This window comes from Mesocricetus auratus, unplaced genomic scaffold (genome assembly GCF_017639785.1).
Source record: "Mesocricetus auratus isolate SY011 unplaced genomic scaffold, BCM_Maur_2.0 Super-Scaffold_100007, whole genome shotgun sequence".
NCBI lineage: Eukaryota > Metazoa > Chordata > Mammalia > Rodentia > Cricetidae > Mesocricetus > Mesocricetus auratus.
The window spans coordinates 15056027-15069971 of NW_024429191.1; positions in this window are offsets into that span (position 1 = coordinate 15056027).

Consider the following 13945-nt stretch of genomic DNA (forward strand, 5'->3'; position numbering starts at 1 on the left):
ATGTTTCCACTCTTTTCTCTGGGGATAACCCTTGAGCTCGCCTATCCTTTCTACTGTGCATTTAAACAGAAACAATGCTTCCCACATGCATTTAAAAACTGATACCATCCCATGGCTGTTTGACTAGGAGTGGCCTCCATAGGCTCCTGTTTGAAAGTTTGGTCATTAGAAAGTGGTGCTACTTGACAGGGATTAGGAGTTGTGGCCTTGTTGGAGGAAGTGTGTCACTGGGTGTGGGTGTTAGGGTTCAGAATCCCAAGTCAGGCCCAGTAGCTCTCTCTCTTCCTTTAATAAAGGGTTTCCACTGAATGGAAATGAGGTTGCCTGGAAAGTAAGCTTCTGGTGTCTATCTCCACCACCCCTGAGTGCTAGGATATAGGTACTCACACTCATACCCAGTCTTTACATGGGGATTTTAGCCCATGTCCCAGCCTTGTGCAGCCAGTGTTCTTGCCCACTGAGCCACCTTCCCAGCCTCAAGTATAGCATACTTTAATATTCCTCTATTTATGATAGTTAAGTTGCTCCAACATCTTTATGATAAACAATATTATATCCAAAAACTTTGTTTACTTCCCTTTTTCTGTGTGCAAATACGTATACAGAGTAGAGACCTAAAAATGACTCTATGGGAAACTAGGTAAGAAAGAGGACCCTAAGAGGGACATACATACATGGATCTTCCTAGGAAGAGGAAATAGACATGATCTCCTGAAACCTTCATCACCCAGTAACTGATGGAAGCACATGCAGAGATTCACAACTACCCACTGGTCTAGAGAAGTATAAATCACACACTGAGTGAGGATAAAGGTGACTATTTATTGTGGGAAGGCACTTACAAGAGAAACCGGCAACCCAGGTGGGTCTCAGCAGCTTCTGAGACTTCACTGGAACCCTGGAGAGAGAGAGCATCTCCTCTGCACAGCCCTTTATTTCCCATGTCCATATGCACCTGTAGCCATGCCCAAAGCTGGCGTGGTCAATGACACAGGTATCTAAGATCTCTCTCTACAATTCCCCTTTTAGTCTAAAGAAAAGATTTAGTCTTGAAACAAAACTAAATTGTGTCAATATACAAAATGTCTCAAACATATATAAAGCATATATACATAGAAGTTGATAAGGATACTTATGCATAGAAAGAAGACATTATACAGTATGACGAATTGCGATGAACAAATTATAAATCACCAGAAGATATAATAATAATCTACTTATATCCATCTTAAGCACATCTATCCCATCTAAACCTTAAACGTATCTGAAAGAGATGCCCACGTCTGAACACTTCCTTCCAATCCCAGCCCTAAACAATTGAAAACTAACTCTAATAGGTGCAAATTATCCTGTAATATCAACAGTAGGGAAAGGGGGCATAATATTCTCAGAATTACTTCCTGCTGAAATGGGACGCCAATAACCTCATGGGATCTTGTAGGGAGAAAATGTTAGTGTAGTGAAAGTCTCAAGTTGGCTAGCTATATTTGTACCCAGTCTCTCCTTGGCAGGAGATGCTTGATTGAAGTTCTCATCTTTATTGAAGTTTTCTGAGGCTCTGGCTAGAGTGTAATAAGAAGGTGCACCACATTAGTCAATTATTCTGGAGTTGTCTAGAGTGATGTAGTCCTAAACTGGTTTCAGGGTGGTAATTGTCAGTTCAGATGCATCAAATTTGATCAGGTAGAATTGATGAAGTGGGGCCCCATTTTCTTTCCAGAGCGTTTGAGGATTGCTGTTAGGAAATTCTTTGTTCTTTGTGGAAAACTCAAACATTAATGTCAGCAAGGAAGTTTCAACTTTTATATGTATGTTTACAGGGAAAGGCAACATTAAGGAAGATAGTAAATATGAGGGAAATTAGACTTTCAGAGAACCAAGTATAGACAAATGACAGTCCCTAGATTTTTGTTTTCTTCTGTTTTACATCAATTGGCTTCTTAATATAATATAGAAACTCTGAAATTTTATTTTAACAATATGCTTGGTTTTTGAGGAGGAGAGCCATATCCAGCATTGATTTAAGTGAATTGGGACCAAAAGAGTATTAGGAGGTAAAGAGAAATAGGTTTTATAAGGATGTAAGTTAAGAGAAATAGACATTGATACCAAATATCAGACTCTTTTTGTTTGATAGTTCTTTTGGCTAGCCATCCTCTCTTCATTAGGTATCCACACATTCGGTGTCTTCTTGCCTTTTGGAGATGGGTTTTCCTGTTAAGACAAGAACAAAATACTTCCCTTTCCTTTGTGAGGTATCTATACACCTTATGGAATATGACTTTGTGGATGCGCTGTCTTCTTTCCTCCTCCTGAGGTTTCTTGTGTTCAGATCAAAACTTGATCAATTTTGATGGAATCCAAAACTTTTCTTCTCCTGTGGTAACAAAGGTGAAACCTCTTCCCTAACGTAACATATATCCTGGTTTCCATAATGAGGTCATTACATCCTTAAAATACACCAGATGATTAATTCAGAAGTTTTTTTTGTAGTCCAGTGTCTTTCTGCAGCTCCTTGTCTTTTCTCATTAGCATTAAGAAAGTTTAATGTTAATAGAGCATTATATAATCTGTGTTTGGGGGTCTTTGTTCCCCCTGGCTGTTTATGGACCTTTTCTTTCAAAGTACAATTAGATCTCTCAACCACTGCTTGTCCTGTGGAATTGTATGGTATACCAGTTATGTGCTTTATGTTATAATATTTGAAAAACTGTTCCAATTTGCTGGAGACATATGCTGGAGCATTGTCAGTTTCTATTTGTGCAGGTATGCCCATAATGGCCATCACCTCTAAGAAGAGTGTGATAACAGAATCAGCCTTTTCAGAGCTAAGAGCAGTAGCCCATTGAAACCCTGAAAATGTATCTATTGTGTGGTGTGCATATTTTAAACTTTCAAATTCTGGAAAGTGAAAGGCATCCATTTGCCAAATTTCATTTCTATGAATACCTTTGGGATTACTGCCTGCTGGTAATGGAATTTGATTATAGAATGAACAGGTCGGGCAGTTTCTTATATTTTCCTTGGCTTGTTGCCAAGTGATAGAAAAATCCTTTTTTAAGCCCTTGCTATTAATATGTTTTTTAATGAAAATTTGAAGTTTCTAGCAGACTTCCTATTAATAAGTACTCAATCTCATCATTACCTTATGCTAGAGGAAGTGGCAGACCCATATGGGATCCTATGTGTGTAATATATATATATATATATATATATATATATATATGTAGGATGAGTTCTATTTCTGGCAGTTCCCTGTAATTGTATAAACAGGAATAAATTCAGTGGTTTCAAAGTGTAAAACGACTCTCTCTATATATTGAGGGTCAGTAACTATATTGAGATGCTCTGTAAAATCCATAAGTACCACAAGAATAGTGTACAACTCTGCCTTTTGTACAGAGTTATAAGGGATCTGAACTACTTTATTTACATTTCCTGATTTATAACATATTTTTCCTGACTTGTCTGTATCAGTATAGAATGTAGGGACTCCAGAGATTGGCATTTTTCTTACAATATGTGGAAGAATCCAAATAGTATCCTTTATGAATTTGATTCTCTCTGTTTTGGGATAATTGTTACTAATCATTCCCCAAAAGGTACTTTGCCAATATTCCTTATCCTTCCATAAGGTGGAAATTTCTTCACTTGTTAAAGGTACTATAATTTCTGTTGGGTCCCTTCCAGTTACAAGCCTTAATTTACCTTTTAATGTCAAGCAGGGATCTTTTCTATATATGTCTTCAGTTTTTTATTCTGTTTATATGACAGAAATATCCATTCTAATAGGATATCTTCCTTCTGCTTCAAAATCCCTGAAGGGTATTTTCTAGATGGTAAAATAACCAGAATAAATCTAGTTTTGGATCCACATGGTACACATATGCCTATAATATTTTCTTTTCTACTCATTCTAATTCTTTTTCAGCAGCATTTGATAATATTCATGAACTATTTAAGTTCTTGTCTCCCTTTAGGGCCATTTTAGGTGTTTTAAATCACCCCTTTCTACTGCAATAATTGTCTGAGTTGAGAAATCTCTCCTAGTAGTTTTTTTTTATATTTTATTTTCCAGTTTAAATTTAGATAAGAAACTAGGTTGCTTCACAAGTCAGTTCCAGGTCCCTCTCCCATTCCCTCCCCTCCTCCCGTGCCCTCCCCCCACCCCGTTATCCCCTCATTTCCCCAGGGAGGGTGAGGCCCTCCATGAGGGTGTCCATAGTCTGTCATTTCATATAGGGCAGGGCCTAGACCCTTCCCCAAGAGTTCAGGGTGAGAGTGCACCTCACATTGTTCTATGGGAGTCCAAAGTCCGTGTGTATACTTGGGATGGGTACTGATCTGCTGCCCAAGGCTCAATAGATTCCCTAGGCCTCCTCACTGACACCCAGATTCAGGGGGGTCTTGATCAGTCCCATGCTGGATTCCCAGGCTGATGCCTGGGATTCAAGAGTTAACCTTTGTCTGGTCAGCTGTTTCTGGGGGTTAAACCAGCCCAGTCTTAATCCCTTTGATCATCAGTCCTCCCTCTCTGTTACTGGCTTTCTTGAGTTCAGCTCAGTACTTAACCAAGGGAGTCTGCCTCTTATTCGATCAGCCACTAAATGAAGTTCCTGTTTCCCAGACTCTCTGGCCATAGGATTGTAGGCTGGCACTCCCCAGATCTATGTCTAAAATCCATATATGAGAGAGTACATGCCATGTTTCTCTTTTTGTGACTGGGTTACCTCACTCAGGATGGTTTCTTCTAGTGTCATCCATTTGCCTGCGAATCTCATGATTCCATTATTTTTTTCTGCTGAATAGTACTCCATTGTGTAGATGTACCACATTTTCTCTATCCACTCTTCGGGGGAGGGACATCTAGGTTGCTTCCAAGTTCTGGCTATTACAAATAAAGCTGCTATGAACATAGTGGAACAGACATCTTTGTTGTATGAATGGGCATCTTTTGGATATATGCCTAAGAGTGGAGTTGCTGGGTCTTGTGGTAGGTTTATTCCCATTTTTCTGAGGAATCTCCATACTGCTTTCCAAAGTGGCTGAACCAGTTGGCACTCCCACCAGCAATGGAGGAGTGTCCCCCTTTCACCACATCCTCTCCAGCATAAATTGTCATTGGTGTTTTTGATTTTAGCCATTCTGACAGGAGGGGAGATGGTATCTCAGAGCTGTTTTGATTTGCATTTCCCGGATGGCTAAGGATGTTGAGCACTTTCTCAAGTGCCTCTCAGCCATTTTAGACTCCACTATTGAAAACTCTCTATTTAGTTCTGCAGCCCACTTTTTAATAGGGTCCTTTGGTGTTTTGGAGACTTGCTTCTTGAGTTCTTTGTAAATTTTGGAGATCAACCCTCTGTCAGATGTGGGATTAGTGAATATTTTTTCCCATTCTGTGGGCTGCCTTTTTGTCTTGTTGACTGTGTCCTTTGCCTTACAGAAGCTTCTCAGTTTGAGTAGGTCCCATTTATTAATTGTTGATCTCACTGTCTGTGCTACTGGTGTTATGTTCAGGAAGCTGTCTCCTGTACCAATTCGTTCAAGGGTACCACCCACCTTCTCTTCCAAGAGGTTCAGTGTGGCTGGATTTATGTTGAGGTCTTTGATCCATTTGGACTTAAGTTTTGTGCATGGCGATAAACATGGATCGATCCGCATTCTTCTACATGCCAGTCTCCAATTATGCCAGCACCATTTGTTGAAGATGCTTTCTTTATTCCATTGTATATTTTTAGCTTCTTTGTCAAAGATCAGATGTCCGTACGTGTGTGGGTTAATACCCGGGTTTTCAATTCGATTCCATTGGTCTACCTGTCTATTTTTGTGCCAATACCAAGCTGTTTTCAGGACTATAGCTCTGTAATAGAGCTTGAGGTCAGGGATAGTGATGCCTCCGGACGTTGCCTTGTTGAACAGGGTTGTTTTGGCTATCCTGGGTCTTTTGTTTTTCCACACAAAATTGATTATTGTTCTTTCAAGGTCTGTGAAGAATTGTGCTGGGATTTTAATGGGGATTGCATTGAATCTGTAGATTGCTTATGGCAGGATTGCCATTTTTACTACATTGATCCTACCTATCCAAGAGCATGGGAGATCTTTCCATTTTCTGAGGGCTTCTTTAATTTCTTTCTTTAAAGATTCAAAGTTCTTACGATACAGGTCTTTCATTTGTTTGGTTAGCATTACCCCAAGGTATTTTATGTTGTTTGTGGCAATTGTAAAGGGTGATGTTTCTCTGATTTCTCTTTCAGCCCTTTTATCATCTGTATATAGTAGGGCTACTGATTTTCTTGAGTTGATCTTGTAGCCTGCCACTTTGCTGAAGGTGTTAATCAGCTGTAAGAGTTCTCTGGTAGAGTTCTTTGGGTCATTGATGTAAACTATCATATCGTCTGCAAACAGTGAAAGTTTGACCTCTTCCTTCCCAGTTTGTATCCCTTTGATCCCCCTTTGTTGTCGTATGACAATAGCTAGAACTTCAAGTACCATGTTGAAAAGGTATGGAGAGAGTGGAAAGCCTTGTTTTGTTCCTGATTTTAGAGGAATTGCCTTGAGTTTCTGTCCATTTAGTTTGATGTTGGCTGTTGGTTTACTGTATATAGCTTTTATTATGTTTAAGTATGTCCCTGTTATCCCAGATCTCTCCAAGACCTTTATCATGAAGGGGTGTTGGATTTTGTCAAATGCTTTTTCAGCATCTAGTGAGATGATCATGTGATTTTTGTTTTTTAGCTTGTTTATATGGTGGATTACGTTGATGGATTTTCGTATGTTGAACCATCCCTGCATCCCTGGGATGAAACCTACTTGATCGTGGTGAATGATTGTTTTGATGTGTTCTTGGATCCGATTTGCCAGTATTTTGTTGAGTATTTTTGCATCAATGTTCATGAGGGATATTGGTCTGAAGTTCTCTTTCTTAGTTGTATCTTTGTGTGGCTTGGGGATCAAGGTTATCGAAGCCTTGTAAAAAGAGTTTGGCAACGACCCTTCTGCTTCTATTGTGTGGAACACTTTGAGAAGAATTGGTATAAACTGTTCTTTGAATTTCTGGTAGAATTCTGCACTGAGGCCATCTGGACCTGGACTTTTTTTGGTTGGGAGACTTTTGATGACAGCTTCTATTTCCATAGGGGTTATAGGTCTATTTAAATTGCTTATCTGTTCTTGATTTAGTTTTGGCAAATGATAGCTGTCCAGGAAGTCATCCATTTCCTTTAAATTTTCGAATTTTGTGGAGTACAGGTTTTCAAAGTATGACCTAATAATTCTCTGGATTTCCTCAGAGTCTGTTGTTATGTCCCCCTTTTCATTTCTGATTTTGTTAATTTGCATGTTCACTCTCTGCTGTTTGGTAAGTTTGGACAAAGGTTTGTCTATCTTGTTGATTTTCTCAAAGAACCAACTCTTCGTTGCATTGATTCTTTGTATTGTTTTCCTGGTTTCTACTTTATTGATTTCAGCCCACAATTTGATTATTTCCTGGCGTCTACTCCTCCTGGGGGAGTGTGCTTCTTTGTGTTCTAGAGCTTTCAGCTGTGATGTTAATTCTCTGGTATAACTGTTCTCCTGTTTCTTCATGTGAGCACTTAGTGGTATGAACTTCCCCCGTAGCACTGCTTTCACAGTGTCCCATAGGTTTGGGTATGTTGTGTCTTCATTCTCATTGAATTCGAGGAAGTCTTTAATTTCTTTTTTATTTCCTCTTTGACCCAGGGATGGTGCAGTTGAGCATTATTCAATTTCCATGAGTTTGTAGGTTTTCTGCAATTTGTGTTGTTCTTGAATTCTAATTTTAAAGCATGGTGGTCTGATAAGATGCATGGAGTTATTCCAATTTTTTGTAGCTGCTGAGGTTTGATATGTTGCCAAGTATGTGGTCGATTTTTGAGAAGGTTCCATGTGGTGGTGAGAAGAAGGTATATTCTTTTTTATGTGGATGAAATGTTCTATAGATATCTGTTAATCCCAGTTGGGTCATTACTTCTATTAGACCCTTTGCTTCTTTGTTGAGTTTCTGTCTGGTATTCCTGTCTAGTGGTGAGAGTGGTGTGTTGAAATCTCCCACTATAACTGTGTGGGGCTTTAGACGAGATTTAAGTTCTAATAATGTTTCTTTAACGAATGTGGATGCCTTTGTATTGGGGGCATAGATGTTCAGGATAGACACTTCATCTTGGTGGGTTTCACCTGTGATGAGTATGTAATGACCTCCTTCATCTCTTTTGATTGATTTTATTTTAAAGTCTAGTTTGTTAGATATTAGGATTGCTACCCCTGCTTGTTTCTTGGGTCTATTTGATTGAAAAATTTTTTCCCAACCTTTAACTCTCAGGTAATGTCTGTCTTTGAGGGTGAGGTGTGTTTCTTGTATGCAGCAGAAGGAAGGGTTCTGTCTTCGAATCCATTCTGCTAGTCTGTGTCTTTTTATGGGTGAGTTAAGGCCATTAATATTGAGGGATATTAATGACCATTGATTGCTCATCCTTCTTCGATTTGCGATGGTTGTTGTTGGTGGAATTATGTGTGGAATTTCACCCCTTTGTTCTTTTGGCTGTTGGTAGAGAGGGATTCTCTAATGCTTATGTTTTTCTGGTTGTAGTTAGCTTCCTTGGGTTGGAGTTTTCCTTCCAAAATTTTCTGGGTTAGTGGACACATATTGCTTGAATCTAGTTTTGTCATGGAATATCTTGTTTTCTCCGTCTATAGTGATTGAGAGCTTTGCCGGGTATAGTAGTCTGGCTGGCATCCATGGTCTCTTAGTGTAGGTAGAATATCTATCCAGGGCCTTCTGGCTTTCAGAGTTTCCATGGAGAAATCAGGTGTAATTCTGATAGGTCTGCCTTTATATGTTACTTGACCTTTTTCCTTAGCTGCTCTTAATATTCTTTCTTTATTCTGTATGTTTGGGGTCTTGATTATTATGTGGCAAGGGGATTTTTTTGTGGTCCACTCTATTTGGTGTTCTGTAGGCTTCTTGTACCTTCATTGGCATGTCTTTCTTAAGGTTGGGAAAGTTTTCTTCTATGATTTTGTTGAATATGCTTTCTGCCCCTTTGAAGTGGATTTCTTCTCCTTCTTCTATACCTATTATTCTTAGGTTCGGTCTTTTCATGGTGTCCCATATTTCCTGGATGTTTTGTGTTAAGGATTTGTTGGATTTAAGGTTTTCTTTGGTTGATACATCCATTTCTCCTAGTGTATCTTCAACACTTGAGATTCTCTCTTCCATCTCTTCTATTCTATGGGTAATGCTTGCATTGGTAGTGCCTGACTGTTTGTCCAGCTTTTCTATTTTCTGCCTTTCTTCAGATTGTGTTTTTTTTAATGTCTCTATTTCAGTTTTCAACCCTTGCAGTGTTTGCATTGCTTCTTGCAATTTTCTGTTTATCTGTTCGTCCATTTGTTGCCTTTTATGAATTTTTTGGTTTGTTCTTTCTTCCATTTCTTGCATTTTTTGGTTTGCTTTTTGTTCTATTTCTTGCATTTTGTGCTTTGTTTCTTCTTCCATTTCCTGCCTTTTTTGGTTTGTTTCTTCTTCCATTTTTTTTCATTTTTTGCTTTGTTTTTTTCTACCATTTCTTGCATTTTTTGCTTTGTTTCTTCTTCCATTTCCTGCCTTTTTTGGTATGTTTCTTCTTCCAATTCTTGCATTTTTTGCTTTGTTTTTTCTTCCATTTCTTGCATTTTTTACTTCATTTCTTCTTCCATTTCCTGCCTTTTTTGGTTTGTTTTTTATTCCAATTCTTGCATTTTTTGCTTTGTTTTTTCTTCCATTTCTTTGAGGGATTTTCCTATATCCTCTTTTAGGGCCTCTATCATTTTCATGAAAGTGCTTTTAAGGTCGTTCTCTTCTGCTTTGTTCGCATTGGAATGTTGGGGTCTTGCTGGTGTGGAGTCTCTAGAATCTGGCGGTGTCATATTTGTTTTTCTGTTGCTGACTGTGTTTTTGTATTGTCTCTTTCCCATCTCTTCTTCTAGTGGGTGCAGAAAGAGCCCCTTACTGGTCTGGGGACCAGAGTTCCCTTTTGGTGGGTGTTAGCAAGTCCAATAATCTGGTGGTTCTTCTATTCCTTGTCCAAATGCTGGTCCCATGGGTGGAAAAGAAGAACAGGAATCTGGGGCGCGTAGCCTCCTACCTGGTCCCCTGGACCCTATGCTGGGTCCTGGTGTACTTGATCCGGAACAGCTACTCCCCTGGTCTCCCTGCCTCCTCTGGTTTCCTGGTCTCGCTGGTGGGAGGGAAGATCTGGAGTCTGGGGTGCTTGGCTCCCGCCGGGATTGGGAGCTCTGTGCAGTTTCCAGGCGATCTGCAGGCACTGGAACACAGGCCGGGAAGCTGGCCTGTTTACCTGATGCTGCCAGAGGAACATCTGCTTCTCTCCTAGTAGTTTTTAAAGATCATTAAGAGTCTGGTAACGATCTCTCTTGATCTATGCTTTCTGTGGTCTAATTTTTGGTAGATCTATTTTATAATCTAAATAATTAATAGAATCTCCTCTTTGTATTTTTTCAGGGGCAATCTGTAATCTCCAGTGAGATAAAATTTCCTTTACTGCCTCAAACATCTTTTCCAGTGTACCTTCCTTTGAATCAGCCAACAATATATCATCCATATAATGGTATTTTATGGATTGAGGAAACTGTTTGTGAATTATTTCCAAAGGTTTTTGTACAAAATACTGGCACAAAGTAGTACTATTTAACATTCCCTGTGACAAAACCTTCCATTGAAATCTTCTAACTGGTTGGGAATTGTTATAGGTAGGTACTGTAAAGGCAAATTTTCCCCTTTTTCTTGTAAAGGTATAGTGAAGAAGCAATCTTTTAGATCAATGACTATAATTGGTCATCCTTTAGGTATCAGAGAAGGCAATGGCATCCCAAGCTATAAAGAGCCCACAGGCTGAATTACTTTATTGGTGCTCTCAGATCAGTAAGCATCCTCCAATTACTAGATTTCTTTTTGATAACAAACACAGGGGAATTCCTCGGACTGGTAGATTCTTCATTATGTCCAGCATTTAGCTGTTCCTGAACCAGCTTTTCTAAAACCTCTCGCTTCTCAGAGGCCATAGGCCATTGCCCTACCCAGAGAGGTTCATCTGGTAGCCATTTTAAGGGTAGGGCTTTTGGTTCCTCTGTAGGTTTGACACTCTTATCCTGTTTCTATACAGCCTGTATGGTTGGCATCTGTTTTCTGTAGTGCCTTACAATCTTTTTTCTACCACCAAGAACTTGTTCATGATTCATACCCAGTTCCAGAAGCCAACACCTTGGTGCCGCCCAGAAGTGGCTGCTCCTCCTTGGCCCTAACACCACTGGATCTGTATCCCACTTCTGACACCAGATCTAAAGAAGTATAAGTCACACACTGATTGAGGATAAAGGTGATTATTTATTGTGGGAAGGCACTTACAAGAGAAACCGGCAACCCAGGTTGGTTTTAGTGGCTTCTGAGACCTGACCAGAACCCAGAAAAGAGAGAGTATCTCCTCTGCACAGCCCTTTATTTCCCATGTCTGTATGTAGCTGTATCTATGTCCAAAGTGGGCATGGTCAGCTGCACAGGTATCTAAGATCTCTCCCTACACACTGGACCTAGTTCCTGGAGTCTAGCTGAGGAGAAGGAGGAGCAATAATATGAGCAAATGGATCAAGACCATGATGAGGAAACTGGCAGAAACAGCTGACCCGAGCTAGTGGTAGCTCACTGACTCTAGATTGATAGCTGGGGATCCTGCATAGGACCGAACTAGGCTCCCTGAATTCAGGTGACATTGGGAGGCTTGGGAAGTTTGTGGGGCTACTGGCTGTGGGACCAGGAGCTTTCCCTAATGAATGAACTGGCTTTTTGGAACACACTTCCTTTAGAGAGATACCTTGCTCAGCCTAGACACAGAGGTTGGGTAGGGTGGGGGACTGGTTCTATCTCAACTTGGTGATGGAACAGAATTTGTTGTCTCCCCATGGGAGGCCTTACCCTCTCTGAGGACATAGGGAATGAGATGAGGGGAAGGTGGGGGAGTGGAAGAGAGGAAGGAGGGAGAACTGGGATTAGTATGTAAAAAATAAAGTAAAATAAAAATTTGAATAATGACTCTCTGGGTCAAAAGTCCAATACACTTCAAATTGTGACTATTTAAATTGGAGGGTGCTTGTCGTATTTGTTGGTTATTCAGCTGCCTCATGATGAAATCCAGAAGACATTATGACAGGTTGATCTGTGAAACTCAAAAGCTGTCTGAGCCCTGAGCCAGGGAAATCTTTTCATACCATGATCTCATCTTTTTTCACACACTATCCAAAATTCCTCCCCAATCTTTTACAAGGAACAGTTGTCAGACCACAAGTCACTCTGTCCCTAATTACTATTTATTACTTTTGCATTTTCCCTTTCTTCTAGTGAAGCATCCAGCATATACAGGATACTCAGAGGATTATGAGTGGGGACCAGCGTGCCAGCTTCTGATAAATTCAGACTCTCAGCAGTGTTCCTGGTGTGCTTGCTCTTGTGTTCCTAAGAACCCAGGCTGATCTCTGCCTTATTATAGTTATAGGAAGCTGCCATCAGCCTCCATTCTCTTTTTCATAAAAATATTAACTCACTTTTACTTTGATAAATCTTGCTGCTTTTCCCTCTTTCAGTACACACAGTCGTGTTTGAACAATGCTCAACACTAGTACCATTTGTTCAAGGTCATGCGTGTCTGTGTTAAGCATTACATTTAGTTGGGTGCCATAATTGAACACAGATATTGGAAATTTCTGAGCAGTCAAATACTTCTGGATTGATTTCTTAAAAATACAAGCAGGGATTCATATTTGAGTGCCCTAGGCGTAGGAGTGAACTGGAGCTATGTTACAAGAATATGAAATCATGCTTAATATGAACCCTTCTCTTTCTTGGGAGTTACAGGAGAGATCTTCGTTTGGATATGCAAATGAGAACATTTTATGAGGCTCTGCCCCTATAATAATTTTCAGAAAAGGCAGAATTTGAGCTTCTAACCTGTGCTTTAAATTCTGCTTTCCTGGAAAATATTATACTTTTCTCCACCAAGTCTAATAAATATTTTATATTGCATTTTGTTCTTTGTCTCCTAGGTAAGCCGGTAGCAGAAAGTATAAATCGGGTGTTTTAGGAAGAGGTTTATATGTCTCAAAGCTACACACACATATGTGTGTGTGTGTGTGTGTGTGTGCGCGCGCGTGTATGTGTACGTATGTGTCTTGGTGAATCTGGGTTTGTCTTTCTGTGTCTATACATACATATATGTACACATGTCATACAACTTCCTTAACGGAATATATTTTCTTCACTTTAACTCTCAATTTCATGTTTAAGTGATTATCTTTCTCACCTCAAAAGTCTTATCAGTGGGTTAAAGTCAATTCCTGAATATTAACTTTGATTTTGTCTTTCAACGCTCTCCCTAGAAATTCTTCCTGCTTGTGTGAAATAAAGAAGTCCTGAGGACGGGCCCTCTAGGTTGAAGAGAGGAAGTGAGTTGGAGTGGGGCTTTGGGGTAAGGATGGAGCTGATGGAATGGGGGTCCCCTGAAAAATGCTCTTCTATTATCACCAAGTCTGCCATCACAGGGAATAAGCCACAAAGGACCTTTCAAGTGCTGGAGGATTCCCTAGGTTTCTTTCATCCTTTGAGACCTCCTTTTTGGCAGAAGAATGCTCAAAGCTAAGTAAACAAAACACAGACTGCTCATGGATGGTAAACTAGAAAGGGAAGGGAGACATGAGAGCTTTTGCATCAACAGATTAAACTGAGATGTAATCTGTTTCCTATTAAAGTATGTCTTGGAAATAAGAGCATGTTTGGGGGAAAACAGCTCTAGACAAAATGCTATTGAATTTGGTTCTACTTGAATTGCAATATCTACCTTACCTTGTCTTGGCCAGTCAGTCGTTGCAAAGTCTTGAAAAC